Below are 14,724 nucleotides of genomic sequence, written 5' to 3'. Positions count from 1 at the left end.
TCTGTTATGTGGTTCTGAATGCCCTGTAACACTTTTATTCTCTTGAATGGTTTTTTACTATTTTGTTATGTTGGGTACTATTGTGTGTGAAGGTGTGCTCAACTATTTCTAAGAAAGAGATATTATGATAGGTACTGTGAATATCCAGTTGTCTTGTGGAGAAGTGCTGTGTTGCTTACATTGTTCTGTTCTGATCTACTTTATTCTGTCCTATTTTGTTTTAATCTCTTTAAAATAAAATTTAAAAAGTTAAAAAAAGAAGTGTCTTTTGATTTCAGTCTGTTGCCTCAGCTTTGATGTCTGTCCCTTGTGCCCTGCCTCTTTCTTGAGGCTCAATCCCAGCTGACAGTTTGATGTCTCTCAACCTAGCTCATACTCAGCAGTAGGGAGCTACAGGCAGGGCATCAGTGACCTGTTGAATTGCTTCAAAGGCTACAATCAGATCCTCAGTTGGATTCATTTGCATTGCTTAAAGCCAGTTGAAAGGATAGAGTATTATCCTAAACAGCTCTGTACATATCAATCAGTGGAAATTGGGGCAAGGTTTAGCCAAAATGAAGACAAATGATCTTCCTCCAAGGGGAGGCATCACAGTTGTCCTCCACATATCTTGTAGCATTTTTGATAAATTTTTATCAGCACATGAGCCCCTAAATGCTTTATTTAATAACCTTCAGGGCACCTGAGTATACCTCTGTTCCTCAGTTGATCTATTCTGCCCATGTTTTATTCACATATATAAAAGGCTAGTCACAGTGGTGAGTAATTACCTGCCTGTTCCTTCCTCTGTAAGTCTCCCTGTGAAGTCCTTCTCCTTCTCTATTTCACTGCTTCTTTCTGCTCAGGGTGATCCATACTCATCCCAGTTTTTGTAGTAGTAGCAGTCCCAGTGTTTAGGTGCCAATTATTAGGAGCTGGCCAGTTTTCCAATCTATAGGCAAATGTATTGCAAAAGGAAAAAAGACAATAAAAAGTATGGTATTTGGAGGTACAGGAAGCTCAGAGCTCTTGTGGCTAAGAAAAAGACTTCTCCAAATCGTTTGTTTATTTGAGTATGTAACATCGGGAGAGCATGCAAAGAAACTCATAGCATAGATGAGGTAAAAGTGAGCAAGGTCTTGTGAAGGTAGAACAAAAATATTTGAAGCAGTAAATCTTTGCTTGATGAGAATTGTTTGATCTCTAAGGTTGACAGATTTTGTCCTCAAAAATCTTAGGGAGAGTCAGAACCTGACACTTAAATGCTATCTTGCCTCCACAAACATCACAGTGTCACAGGCCACTATAGATCTTTATCGTGAGTGTTGGCATAGATTTCTATTTCTGCATGCCAGCCACTGGCTCCTCAAGCAAGTCACTCATTCTTGGGACAGACTCATAAATTAATATAGAAAGCCAGCTGGTTAATTCTAAAGCTTGCTCAGCATTACCTCAGTGCAATTTTCAACAAAGGAATCACCATTTCTTCATAGTTTGTTAATTTACTGTAATGTAATTATTCAAAGTAGTTACTGTTTCCTGAATTTTGACAGTGTCTATTGTGATTTAACCTTTTTCATTTCTAATTGCATTCATGTGATTTTTTTTTTCTTTTTTGCTTGCTGATTCTGGCTAAGGATTTATCTATTTTAGCTATTCTTTTTTATTTAAGGAGAAAAAGAAAAAGGGTACAAGTAATACAAAATTTAAAAGATAAACAGTAAGAAATCAATAGTTAATAGATTATATATTCTCATCTTAGAAATAGTTGTTCAAGTTACAAAATTGAAGCATATAAAATGGACTTTCAAACAGTGAGAGCGCAGTTTTGTTCAATGCTCCAAAAAAACTCAGTAATATGGTTATCTATGCTATATACTTAAACATATATGCAATTATAACCTTTAGAGCACTTTCTTTCCTTTTCTTTTGTACGACAATTACACATTTTGGGTTTTATTACTCCCACAGTTCTTATTACTTTTTTTTTGAAGAGAGTAAAATCAAATGAGACATATCAGAACAGAGTCAGTCAAATCAAAAGGATAGACACAATAGATAATGGAAAAACAAAATATAGGGTGATCAACAATGGTTACCATACTGCCTCTTGCTATGTTAAGAAGAATTGTCAGTTATAATAAAATTGAACAAAACAGTAAAGAATAAGATCAAAGCATTGGAGACATTACAGGACTTTAAAATAAGATAATAGTCAACCGGAATGGGCGTCATAATGAATCTTATTGTCTTCACAGTTTTGCCTATACTTTTGAACTTGGTACTATCAAGCAAAGCAGAATAGGAGAAAATCAGTCAAAACAAGATGGTGAGGGCAATACAGGATTTCAAATCAAGTTAATAGGAATCAAAGTAGGTTACTATAATGTATCCTGCTACTTTTTATTTATTTTTCCAATTATAAAGATAAAAAGAAAAAACAACAAATAATAATAAAAGGGGATTGAGATAAAAGAGGGGGTAACAACCAAACAGCACAGGTCAAAATATAACCATTTAAGCAAAATAGTGTTTCACCACAAGACATCCTGACATAAAAATAGTTACCATAGTGTCTCTTTCCTTGAAATCTTTGAGAATAACTTCGTATACTGTAGCACCAAACATTTCCAGACACTATAAAACCATTCAAGAGAATGACATTATTACAGGGTATTTAGAACCAATTAACAGAAAATGAACAATGGTTCCTGTATAATCTCCTTGTCTATAAATTTTTTACTTATATTATCATATATAATAAAATCCAATAAGATACAACCTTTTAAGACCAATGGAGACAGAAGAATACAAGTTTGATGGGACTTCAAAACAAGATGATACTAAATCAGCGCTAGCTATTATGATGTCTTGTTTTCTCCAAAATAGCTGTTCCTACCATCCAATCTTCTCTGACTCATTTCTGTTGAGCTCTTTTTCTGTCATTTGTTGTCAGTTTGTCATCTTCATTTCGCTTTCTGCTCCATTCATTGTGGACTCTCTGCCACGGTTTCTGGAATCTTGGTATTTTTCTTTTTTAGAATATCCTGCAGTATTCTCTGTAGAGTTGAATTGGTGGTTGCAAATTCCCCTAGTTCCTCTTTATCTTGCAAGCACCTTGTTTTTCCATCCGTTTCTAGGGACAGTTGTGCAGGATATATCAATCTTGGCTGGAGGTTATTATCTTTCAAAGCTTGAATTATTCCCCCCCATGCTCTTCATGATTTGATGGTTTGTGCGGAGAAGTCTGCTGTAATTCTGATGGGTGTTCCCTTGTAAGTGATCTGTTTCTTGCCTGTGATGGCTTTTAATATTCTGTTCTTATATTGGATTTCTGGAATTTTATTACATGCCTGGGTGTTGTTCTGTTTGGGTTGTAGGTGGCTGGGGTCCTGTATGCCTCATACATCTGAGTATCTTTACCTTTTGCTAAATTAGGGAAATTCTCCTGGATTACTTCTGTGAATAGCTTTTGTAGTTCATTTGTTTGTGTCTCTACTTCTTCTTTTACATTCTTAATTCTTAAGTTATAGATCTTCTTATCATCTTCAAGCCTTTGTATTATTGCTGTTTGTTTTCTTGTTATTTTAAGTAGTTTTTCATTTCATGCTCCCACATTACAAATCTCCATTACAAATCTCCTCCAGTTCAGATAATCTATCCTTAGTTTCTTTCAAGCTGTTATGCCAGCTTTCAATAGAGTTTTTAGTTTGCTGGTAATCTCTTTGAACCTGCTTCACGTATTCTATGTTTTCTCTATTTTCTCCATCAAACAATTCTTTCCTTTTTTTTCTGTTCTTCCATTCCACTATCTGTTTTTTCTTGGGCGGTGTTTAGCATTTCTCTAACTGTTCTATTTATATCTTGCTTCAGGTCATTAATAACTTCATTCCTGAACTCGTCTATGAGGCTCTGGAGATAGCGCTTTATGTCTATTTTTGCTGTGGCTGATATTGCATGTTTCTCAGGATTGGGGGCCAAGGGTCCTTCTTGTTGCTCCCTCTTCCCACATTTTTTGTTCCTTTTATACAAGGGAATATAGGAGGCCCATTTTCTTTCTTTGTTGGTTACAGTTTGTTTGAATTGTGCCGGCTAGATATTCCCTCCCACTGCAGTGTACTAGGGAGACAGAGACCTGGGAAGCCTATGCTGGGCCCACCCCTCCAGGTCAACCTACAACGGCTTCACTGCTAGGGTGCACCTCTAGGCTTTGGGATCTGGTTTGGGCTAGCCCACTGGGTCTTAGTCAGTGGCATCATGCAGGCCAGGCACTGCCTACCAATCCCGCTTGAGAGGGGAATATGTGACTGAAGTCACTGCAACAACCTGTTCTGGCCAGTCTGCCCAGTCCCAAAATGTCCTTTGCTGAAGCCTCCTACTCTGATGAAAGGGTCTCCGATCCGCTCACTCACCTCAGGTCGATTCAGAGCTCCTGGCCAGTCCTGCTCTCAACTCCATTCACAGCTTCCCACTCTCGGAGCTTTTGTGCCTCTCTGCTTGCCATGTGGATTGGGACACAGCAGCTGCAGGAAATTCAAATTGCAGCTTCCAGCGGTGCGGGGTTCAGCTTCCATGCTGAGACCTTATCTGTTGCTGTTATATCACCGAAATTGAGTTTCCAGTTGGTTTCTCTTAGTTTAGTTCGTTCCTGGGTCGGCAAAATATATTTCCCCTTGCTTAGGATTTCTCACCCAGCACCATTCCTGGATTTTAAGTATGGTTTCTCAGAGAGCCTCTGAAGCTGTTGCTATCTATCTGCCATGTTCTCCCACCACTCATCTTAGCTATTCTTTTTAAGAACCAACTTCTCAATTCATCAACAATCTTTTATAGTTGTTTTTAGTCTCAATTTCATTGATTTTCTCTCTCATCTGTATAACTACCCTCCTTTATTTCACTTTGGGAGCTGTTTTTTTTTTTTCCTTGAGTATCTTAAGTTTTTCCTTAGGTTATTTATTTAGGCTTGTTTTGTTTTCCTAATGTAAGCACTCATTACAATGAATTTCCTTTTTAGGACTGCTTTCATAGGAGGTTTCAGTAAGTTTGTAACATCACTGTCATTGTCTCCTAGAAATTTTTAAAGTTTTTTCTTTGATTTCTTCTCTCACCAAGTGTTTCTTTAGGAGTATGTTGTTTATTTTCCAAAATTTTTTTCCTTTTCTGAATTTTTTTTTCTGTCATTGATTTCTATTTTATTTTCTTTTGCACAGTTGTCTGATAGTATACATGGGACTATTTTACTTCTTTTCTATTTACTTAGGCAAGTTTTGTGATGTCTTTGAAAAAAGTACAGTTTCTGAAAAAAGTGTATACTCTGTTTTTGTGGGCAAAACACTTTTTATGTATGTATTAACTCCATATTTTAAAAACAGTAGTTAAATTCTGATATCTATTGTTTTATTGTTGTTATTTGATCTATCTCTATGCAAAAGTGGGGTGTTAAAATTTTCTACTAAGGTTGTGTTGGTGTTTACTGCATCTTTAATTTCAGCATTTTTAATGAAGTGCTCCAGTATTCAGTGCATATGTTTATCAATAGTATTTCTTTTTGTATTTTTCTTTTAACTATTATGCAGTGAAATTCTCCCTTCTAATCAGTTTTAGTTTGAAGATTAACATGTCCCATATAAAAGTTGCTACACCTGTTTGTTTTTAGAGTCTTGGTGCATGAACTGTTATTTACACTCTTTTATTTTTTTAACTTGTGAATTTCTTTTTGAACTACAGGAGTTTCTTTAATGCAACAGACTTTTGGATTCTGCTTTTTTTATTAAAAGATTAAAAGAAAGAAGGAGATTAAGATAAAAGAGGACACAACAACATAATAACACAGGTCAGAACAGAACAATTTAAGCAACATAGTGTTTCACCACAGGATAACCCGATGTAACAGTAGCTAACATAGTGTCTCTTTCCTTGAAATATTTGAGTATAACTTCATATATTATAGCATCAAACACAACATGGCAGTGTAAACCATTCAAGGGAATGAAAGTATTAGAGGTTATTTAGAACCAACTAACACACAATGAACAATGGTTTCTATATTATCTCCTTGTCTATAAAAAAACTTTGTTTATACTATCACATATAATAAGACCCAATAAGATACAACATGATAAACCAATATAGACAGAAGAACAAAAGCTTCATGGGACTTCAAAATAAGATGATATTATATCAGCACTAGCTATTATATTGTTTTGTTTTCTTCAATATAACTGTTCATACCATCACAGACAATAAAATCAAACAACCCAGAATACAACCATTCCAATTAATGAAAACATTATAAGGCTGCAAAGAAATATAATGGGGAATCATGCTTACCAAACACTTTTATGTATTCTTACTATTTCTTACAGTAGGGAAACTATTTGGTTTTTATACATGTGAGTTTGATATATCTCGCTTATGAGTATGGTCTCAACCTGAAACCATTTATTTATAAATTTCCAAGATCTGGCTATTACAAATTGTGATGCTATAAACATGGGTACAACATATATCACTGTGGTATGATGCTTTCAGTTTTTCTGGGAATATGCCAAGAGGTGGAATAGCTATAACAAATGGGACTTCCAATCCCAGCTTTTTGAGGAATCTCCAGACTGACCTCCACAATGGTTGCACCAGTCTACACTCCCACCAACAGTGCAGGAGAGTTCTTTTTTCCCCTGCAGCCTCTCCAGCATTTTTTGTTGGTGGTTTTCTTGATCCTGGCCGTTCTTTCAGGAGTGAGATGAAATCTCAATGTGGTTTTACTTTGCATTTCTCTAATGAGTAATGATGGTGAACATTTTTTCATGTATTTATTTGCCATTTGTATTTCTTCATCTGAGAAGTATGTATTCATCTCAGATGCCCATATTTGGAATGAATCTTTGAATTTTGGGGGTCTGGTTTTTAAAAATTCTTTATATTTTTTAAACAGAAGTCCTTTGTCTGAGGGATAGTTCACAAAGATTTTTTTTCCCTGTATGTGGGTTTTCTTTTCAGTATGCTGGAGATTTCATTTGATGTGCAGAAACTTTTTAATAAGAGGGGGTCCCAGTTATTGATTCTGGGAAGTATTTCCCATGTAGTTTGATTCATCTCTTCCAGAGCTCAAAGACCTGCCCAGAGCCCAGCTACACTGGGCTGTGCTTGGCAGGTTTCAGGCCTGCCCAGGACATGCCCAGTGACCTTCTCCAAAACTGGGAAACTCAGCTGTGGGCTGGAGTGAATCTGAGCCATCCCGAGCACCAGGTAGACTTTAAGAACATCTCTTCCAGAGGTCTAGTACCTGCCCAGACCCCAGCCACACTAAGCGGCCCTTGGCAGGTTTCAGTCCTGCCCAGGAAACACCCAGTGACCTCTCAAACCTGGAAACAGCTTGTTGGAGTAAGTCCATGCAACATCCCAAGCCTTGGGGAGACTTTAAGATCATCTCCAGAGCTCAAGGTCCCACCCAGAGTCCAGCCACACTGGGCTGAACTGGCATGTTTCAGGCCTGCCCAGGAATGCCCAGTGACCTTCTCCCAAACTGGGAAACTCAGTGGCGGTGGAGCTAAATTTGCATTACCCAAGCCCCCGGGAGACTTTAAGATCGTCTCTTTTGGAGCTCAAGGACCCGTCCAAAGCCCAGGCACACTAGACTAGCCTTGGGAGGTTCTGTGGATGAGCTATGTTATGCCCAGTAACCTTCTTCAATTATAGGATTTGAGAGTAGCTGAAGTGAGTTCCAGGGTATTGGTCTTTTCCCAGGGAGAGCTTTAACCCATCATCCACAGTGGTTAGGCACCTGCCCAGCTACTTGAAACACTGAAGGTGGCATAGGAGGGCCTAAGGGCCTAACTGGACCAGGCTCAGCAACTTCCATTCAGTCCCAGGAGCTTAGGGCACAGGAGACGATTTCCAACACTTCCAGGGGAAGCCATGGGACAATATTTGAAGCATAGAAATACAGGAAAACAGCAAAGCTAAAGATCAAAATGCAATCTCAAACCTCCAGCCCATACCAAGAAATCTTAGTAGCCATGTACGTAGAAGACAATATATGCCATACACCTGAAATATCTGAAATAATAGCAACTGAAATAAAGAAGCAACTCCAGGAAGCTTTAAAGGAATTCAAACTAGAAATAATCTCCCAGGTAAGAAGAAATGATAAAAGTAATGAAAGAGATCCTGAACATATCTAAAGAAGACACAGTTAAAAACTGGAAGAACTAAACAAAAAGGTAGAATCCCTGGATGAACAATATAAGAAATAAACAGAATACAAAAAGCAGATGCAAAGAGTTATACAGGAAATCAAAAATTCCACTGAAAGTTGTAAAAACTATCTCAATGAAAGTGAAGATAGAATTTCAGACCTCAAACACAGTATTGCAGCTAGTGAATAGGAAAAGCAAAATCTTTCAAAAATAACAAGGAATCAGGAAATAACAATTAAACAGTTGCAAGATGATGCAAAGAAAAATGACATATGATTGATAAGGATAAATAAAAAAGAAGGGGATAACATAAAAGAGGTCAAGAGGATATTTAGAGAAGTAATGGTTGAAAATTTCCCAAATATGAGAATGGATACTGACATCAGGATCAATGAAGCATATAGATCTCCAAATAGTCATGAACAAAATAAAACTACTCCCAGACATATAATAATCACCCACCCACAAATCCAACATAAGAATAGAAGATTAAAAGCTGTCAGAGAGAAAAGAACGATCACCTATAAAGGAAAACCTATCTGAATCACAGCAGACTTCTCAGTACAAACAATGAAGTCAAGAAGAGCATAGAGTGAAGTATTTCAGATCATAAAGGAAAATGATTTCCAACCTAGACTGATGTATCGTAAAAAAACTGTCCTTCAAAACGGAAGGAGAAATAAGATACTTCCATGACAAAGAACAGCTGAAGAACTTCATGATCACCAAACCAACCCTGCAAAGAATACTGAAAGACAGTTTAGATACACTTAGGAAAAAGCCACTCAGCAAAGCAGACAATTAAACAGAAAGGAAAGATAAAGATTCAGCAGTCACTGTGAAATGGGAGGAAACTGTTCAATAAAAAGAAGAAACTAAGATAGGGGAAAAGAGAAAGGATAGAAGGGAAAAGAAAAAAATGAAAATTAGTTATACCATTAGTGTCACTTAGTTCACTGAATAGGAAAGGTTGTGCTAATATAGATCGAAGAAATTTTTATGTCCATATTTTGTACTCAAGTGACTAAAGATAATGATGTGTAATTTATCAACAATTGTTACTTTCTCATTATTTTGTTGTGAAAATTTGTTTAACCTTTTCTTCTTAATATTAACAAATAAAGTTAAAAAAAGAACAAACAAAAAAAGAAAGATAAAGATTCAACAACAGAAAGATAACATGTCAACGATAAACCAATATATGAAAGTTATAACCATTAATGTAAATGGTTTCAATGCACCAATTAAAAGAAACAGACTGGCAGAATGGATCAAGAAACAACATCCAACCTTATGCTGCCCATAAGAAACCTATCTAACCCAAAAGGATACTCACAGACTGAGAGTCAAAGGATGGAAAACAATACTTCATGCAACAGGAACCCCCCCCCCAAAAGCGGGATAAGCTAATCTGTTTGCAGACAATGTGAACTTCAAGCCAATAATGATTGATCAGAAGAGATAAAGAAGGTCACTACATACTGGTGATGAGAAAACTTCAAGAGGAAGTTAAATATATGTGCACCAAATTCCAGAGCACCCAGTTATACAAAGCAAGTATTAACAGAAATGAAAAACCAAATTAGCAGTAACACAATTATAACAGGAGACCTTAACACACCATTGACACCAAGGGACAGAACAACCAGACAGGAAATCAGCAAAGAAATAACAGAACTGAATCACACATGTGAACAAATGGACTTGATAGATACATACAGAGTGTTCCACCGAACAAGATCAGAATACACATTCTTCTCAGCAGTACATGGGTCATTCTATAAAATAGACCATATATTAGCTCACAGAACATATTTAAATAAATGCAAAAGAGTTGAAATTATCCCATGTATGTTATTGGATCATAGTGCCATGAAGTTAGAAATTAATGATAAAAGAAACTGCAAAAATCCCACAAACACATGGAAACTGAATAACACACTTTTGAATAATTAGTGGGCCGCAGGGGAAATTAAAGAAGAAATTAAGCAATACCTACAAACAAACAAAAGTACAAATACAACTTACCAGAATCTGTGGGATGCAATGAAAGCCATCCTCCCAGGGAAATTTATTGCACTGAGTGCCCACATCAGGAAAACAGAATGGATACAAATAATCTGATGTGACACCTCAAACATTTAGAAAAAGAAGAGCAAGTCAAGCCCAAAGCCAAAAGAAGAGAAGAAATTATAAAAATCAGAGCATAAATCAATGCAATAGAGACTAAGAAAACAATCCAAAGAATCAGCGAATCAAAGAGTTGGTTCTTTGAAAGAATAAATAAAATTTATAAGCCCCTAGCCAACCTTATTTAAAAAAGGAAAGAAAAAGCTCAAACTTTGCAGTAAGGAATGAAAAAAGGCAAAATCACTACAGATTCTGTAGAAATACAGAAGATCATCAGCACCTATTTTGAAAACCTGTAGTCTCATATGTTTGATAATACAGAAGAAATAGATTCCTAGAAACATATGAAGTAACAAAGCTAGGTTAAGAAGATGTAAAACTGCTGAGTAACCCAATATCTACTAATGAAATCAATAATGTAATTAAGTCCTTACCTACAAAGAAGAGCTCAGGCCCAGACAGATTCACTGCAGAATTCTACAAGAAAAATAAAGAAGACTTAATGCTGATACTCCTCAAGCTCTTCAATGAAATTGAAAGGAAGCAATCCTTCCTATGTCATTCCTGGAAGCAAACATTACTCTAGTACCAAAAGCCTGAAAAAGGCCCAACTAAAAAAGAGAACTACAGACCAATCTTCCTAATGAACACAGATGCAAAAGTCCTCAATAAAATACCTGCAAATAGGATGCAGCAAATCATCAAGAAGATTATACACCATGACCAAGTGGGATTCATCCCAGGCATGCAGGGATGGTTCAACATATGTGAATCGATAAATGTAATTCACCACACCAATAAAGCCAAAAGTAAGAATCACATGATCACTTCTATAGATGCAGAAAAAGCTTTTGATAAGGTCCAGCATTCATTTATGATAAAAACCATACTTACTTTACTTTACTTCAATATAATAAAGGTCTTTACTTCAATATAATAAAGGTCATCTATGACAAACCAACAGCCAGTATCATACCAAATGGCCGAAAATTGAAGGCCTTTACCTTAAATTCAGGGACAAGAGAAGTATGTCTGTTATCACCACTCCTATTTAATATATTACTGGAAATACTAGCCAGAGCAATTAGACAAGAGAGAGAAATAAAATGGGTAAAGATAGGAAGAGAAGAAGTTATATTGTATTCTATTTTGATGCTGCCTGCCAATCTGTATCTTTAAATTGGAGAATTGTCTTAGTTACTTTTCTTTCATTCCACTCTGGAGTTTCCAAAGATTCCTTCACATTTCTTTATACAAATGTATTTAGCCAGTCTCTAAGAGCTGGTAAACTCCTAACACTTTCAGCATTGTTGAAAATTCCAAATTAAAAGTCTTCTCTGTGATTTAAGGCAACCTCTTAGCTAAGTGCCTCTGTGCAAATGAAAAGAAAGTTAAACACTTCCTACATTCAATGACATGAGATAGACATTTCCATTCCAAAAGTTACATTCACAAGGTTAGCAAGAATAGGAACTAAGCAAGACCAAATCCATTAGGCAAACATTCAACAGTTCTACTTCCAGCATCCCTAGAAATCTGTGGCAATTTTGAACTCCAATAACCTCTACAGCATTGCCTGTGGTAATAGTAGCTACCAGTGGGTGGCTTTTCTCTGAGTCTGACTCTGCTCCCTCTTTGCAGTTTTCCTCAGACAATCCACATTCTTGGCTTCTCCAAACTTCTGGGATTTCCACTGCACCTTTGGCTTCACATCCACAGCTTTGCACTCTGCCCTCTTGGAGTCATACAGCTTGGCCTCTCAGGCCTTCTAAAATCTAGATGGGAATCTTCCTAACTCCACCATTCTTACATTCTGCATGCACCAAAAACCAGCACTGCATGTATGATGCCAAGGTCTGCTGCCAGATGGAACAGTAGCCAGGCTTCCTTTTTTCTTGGCTGTAGGAATGAAGTGCCTATGAACCAAAGCCTGAGGAAATTTCCTAGAATGTTGCAAATTCTGGAACATAGCACTCTGTGTCTCTCTTCTCAAAGCAAACGTTTTCACCTTTGCAATTATGAGGCTGCAGTGTCTGGAGTCCTGTTGATTCTTGCGACATCCTCAGGTCATCTTTTCTGTTGTTCTTTTTAAATACTTGGCTTTACCTTTCTAGTCTTTTCAGTGACCAGAGTCTCTGTCCTCTGTTTCATCTTTGCATACTGCAACTTTACTGGAACTTCCGTTTTGGCCAAAATGAAAATCTTCTAAATCATTCTGCTGAGATCTTTGCTCTAGATTCTCAACATAAATCTGCAAAAGCCCACAACAGTAACCAAGCCACTGCCTCAATATTGGACTGTCTTGAAATCTCTTCTTCCAGATTAATTAGACTGCCTCCCTTAATTCCAGCGTCAAGAAAGCTCTCTGGACATGAGCAAAACGCAGATAAATTTTCTATCAAGAAATGACACACATTGTCTGGAGTCCACCAACCGGTGAAGTCTTTCTTCTCAGCAGAAATCTCCTGAGTCTGGTTTTTACAAGGTTTCAGGCCTTTGAAACTCTGACCAGAAAGTCCCATACAGTACAGCTTCACTCACAGCCTTTCTAGTTCTTTCAGCAGCTAACCTTTTCCCTTCCCATGAGCAAGTTTTTAAGTCTCTTGATCCATCTGGCTGGATAGTCACAGCAATCACTTCTCTGGTACCAAATTATGTCTTTGTTACCTTTCTCATTACTGAGACAAAATGCTCAACATCCAAAGTTAAAAGAGAAAAGGTTCAATTATCTTACACTTTGTAAAAGTTTTGGCCTGTTATTGGCTGGCTCTCAAGCAGTGGCATGTGGCAGAAGGGTAACAGTTCATAGTAGATGAAGTCACCAAAAGCAAGAAAGACAATCAATAATTCTTTCTATCTCTTATATTTTATATTGGCTACTTAGGGCATACAACAATCACATCCTTAATCCTAGTGCCCTGCACCTGGAATTGCACCATTAATTAGTCCCAGCATCATACACTCTAGATCCAATCACCTCTGAGAAAACCCTATTACCACATGAAGCTTTTGGGGGACATCTAGACACAAACCATAACAGAAGTCAACACTGTTAACTTGAGAGATATTATTGAGTTATTTTGGTTATTTAATAACATTGACTTAGTTGTTGGTGAAACTTTTTTCTTTCTGGACTATATTTTTCTAGTTATCTGTGCACCTGACTAGTTTTATCTGTGTTTTTGGCTGTGCCCATTTCATTATTTCTATTGAGAATATTATTAAATATTTTCTCAAGAGCTGGTTTAGTACTCATGGGTCTTTTGCGCTTGACTTTTTCATGGATGCATCTAGTATCCCTATTTATTTTGAAAGATAATGTTAATAGATGGTTAATCTGAGTTGGAGAAGTTATTTGCTCTTAGGTTTTGAAATAATTTATTCCAAGATCTTCTAGTTTTTATTGTTTGTGTAGGAAGTTTTCTGTAATTCTAATTGGTTTACCTTTATATGTCATTTTTTGTTTTTCTCCGGGTGCTTTTAAAATTATGTGTTTTTTCCTTCAGATATTTGTGAATTTAATAAAAACATACCTTCATGAGCTTCTTTTTTTGTCATAACTTTTGGGTATTCTATAAACATTTTAGAAGGTATTTTAAAGTCTTTTCCTATGTTTGGGACATTTTCTTCAATGGTTTCTATAAATATGTTAGTAAACAAAGCTGTGCTATCTTCTGTGTTTCTCTAACTCTGATTAGCCTTAGATTCATCTTCTTATTGTTATTTAGTAGCTCCTGGATAATCTTATTTTGTTCTTATATTTTCTTTTTGGCTTCTTTGAACCATCCATTTTAATTCACTATTTTGTTTTCAATATCAGAGAGCCTGTCTTCATATTGGTCACTTGTGCTATTTACGCATTCTATATGTTTTTTATGTAAACCATTTCTGTCCGACATCATGTGAGGATTCCATATTATTGTTGAACATGTCATTCAAATTTTAAACTGTTGTGCTTAAGTCATCCATTTTTAAGTCCGTTTCACTGTTTTCTTTTCCCTTCATTTCCACTTGCTTTGCTTTGAGAAATTTGAGTGAATTCAGGACTCTTTTGTTTCCTTGCTTTGCCATGCTCCTGTGAATAGAGAGAGAGAGAGAGAGAGAGAGAGAGAGAGAGAGAGAGCCTCACTAATTCTCAACATGCAAAAGCCTCCCAAAAAAGGAGGAGAAAAAAGGAGGAAGAGGAACATTATATATATATATATATATATATATATATATATATAATGTGCAGAGTTTGTGGCTTATGTGAAGATTTGTAGTATGATTCTCACTTTCAATACTTTTCAGTTTTTGATGTCCAGTGTTAGTATTTACTCCTTCTGTTATTTACTTGATCTGATTTGAATTCTGTCTCTATGTTTTGCTGAAAGAATCACTTCTGCTTATAACAATGTTCAGAAATTCAATCTTAAAA

Source organism: Cavia porcellus, unplaced genomic scaffold, assembly GCF_034190915.1.
Source record: "Cavia porcellus strain 051 isolate PalLab524CR breed Dunkin Hartley unplaced genomic scaffold, mCavPor4.1 scaffold_3, whole genome shotgun sequence".
Taxonomy (NCBI): domain Eukaryota; kingdom Metazoa; phylum Chordata; class Mammalia; order Rodentia; family Caviidae; genus Cavia; species Cavia porcellus.
This window is presented reverse-complemented; position numbering follows the sequence as displayed.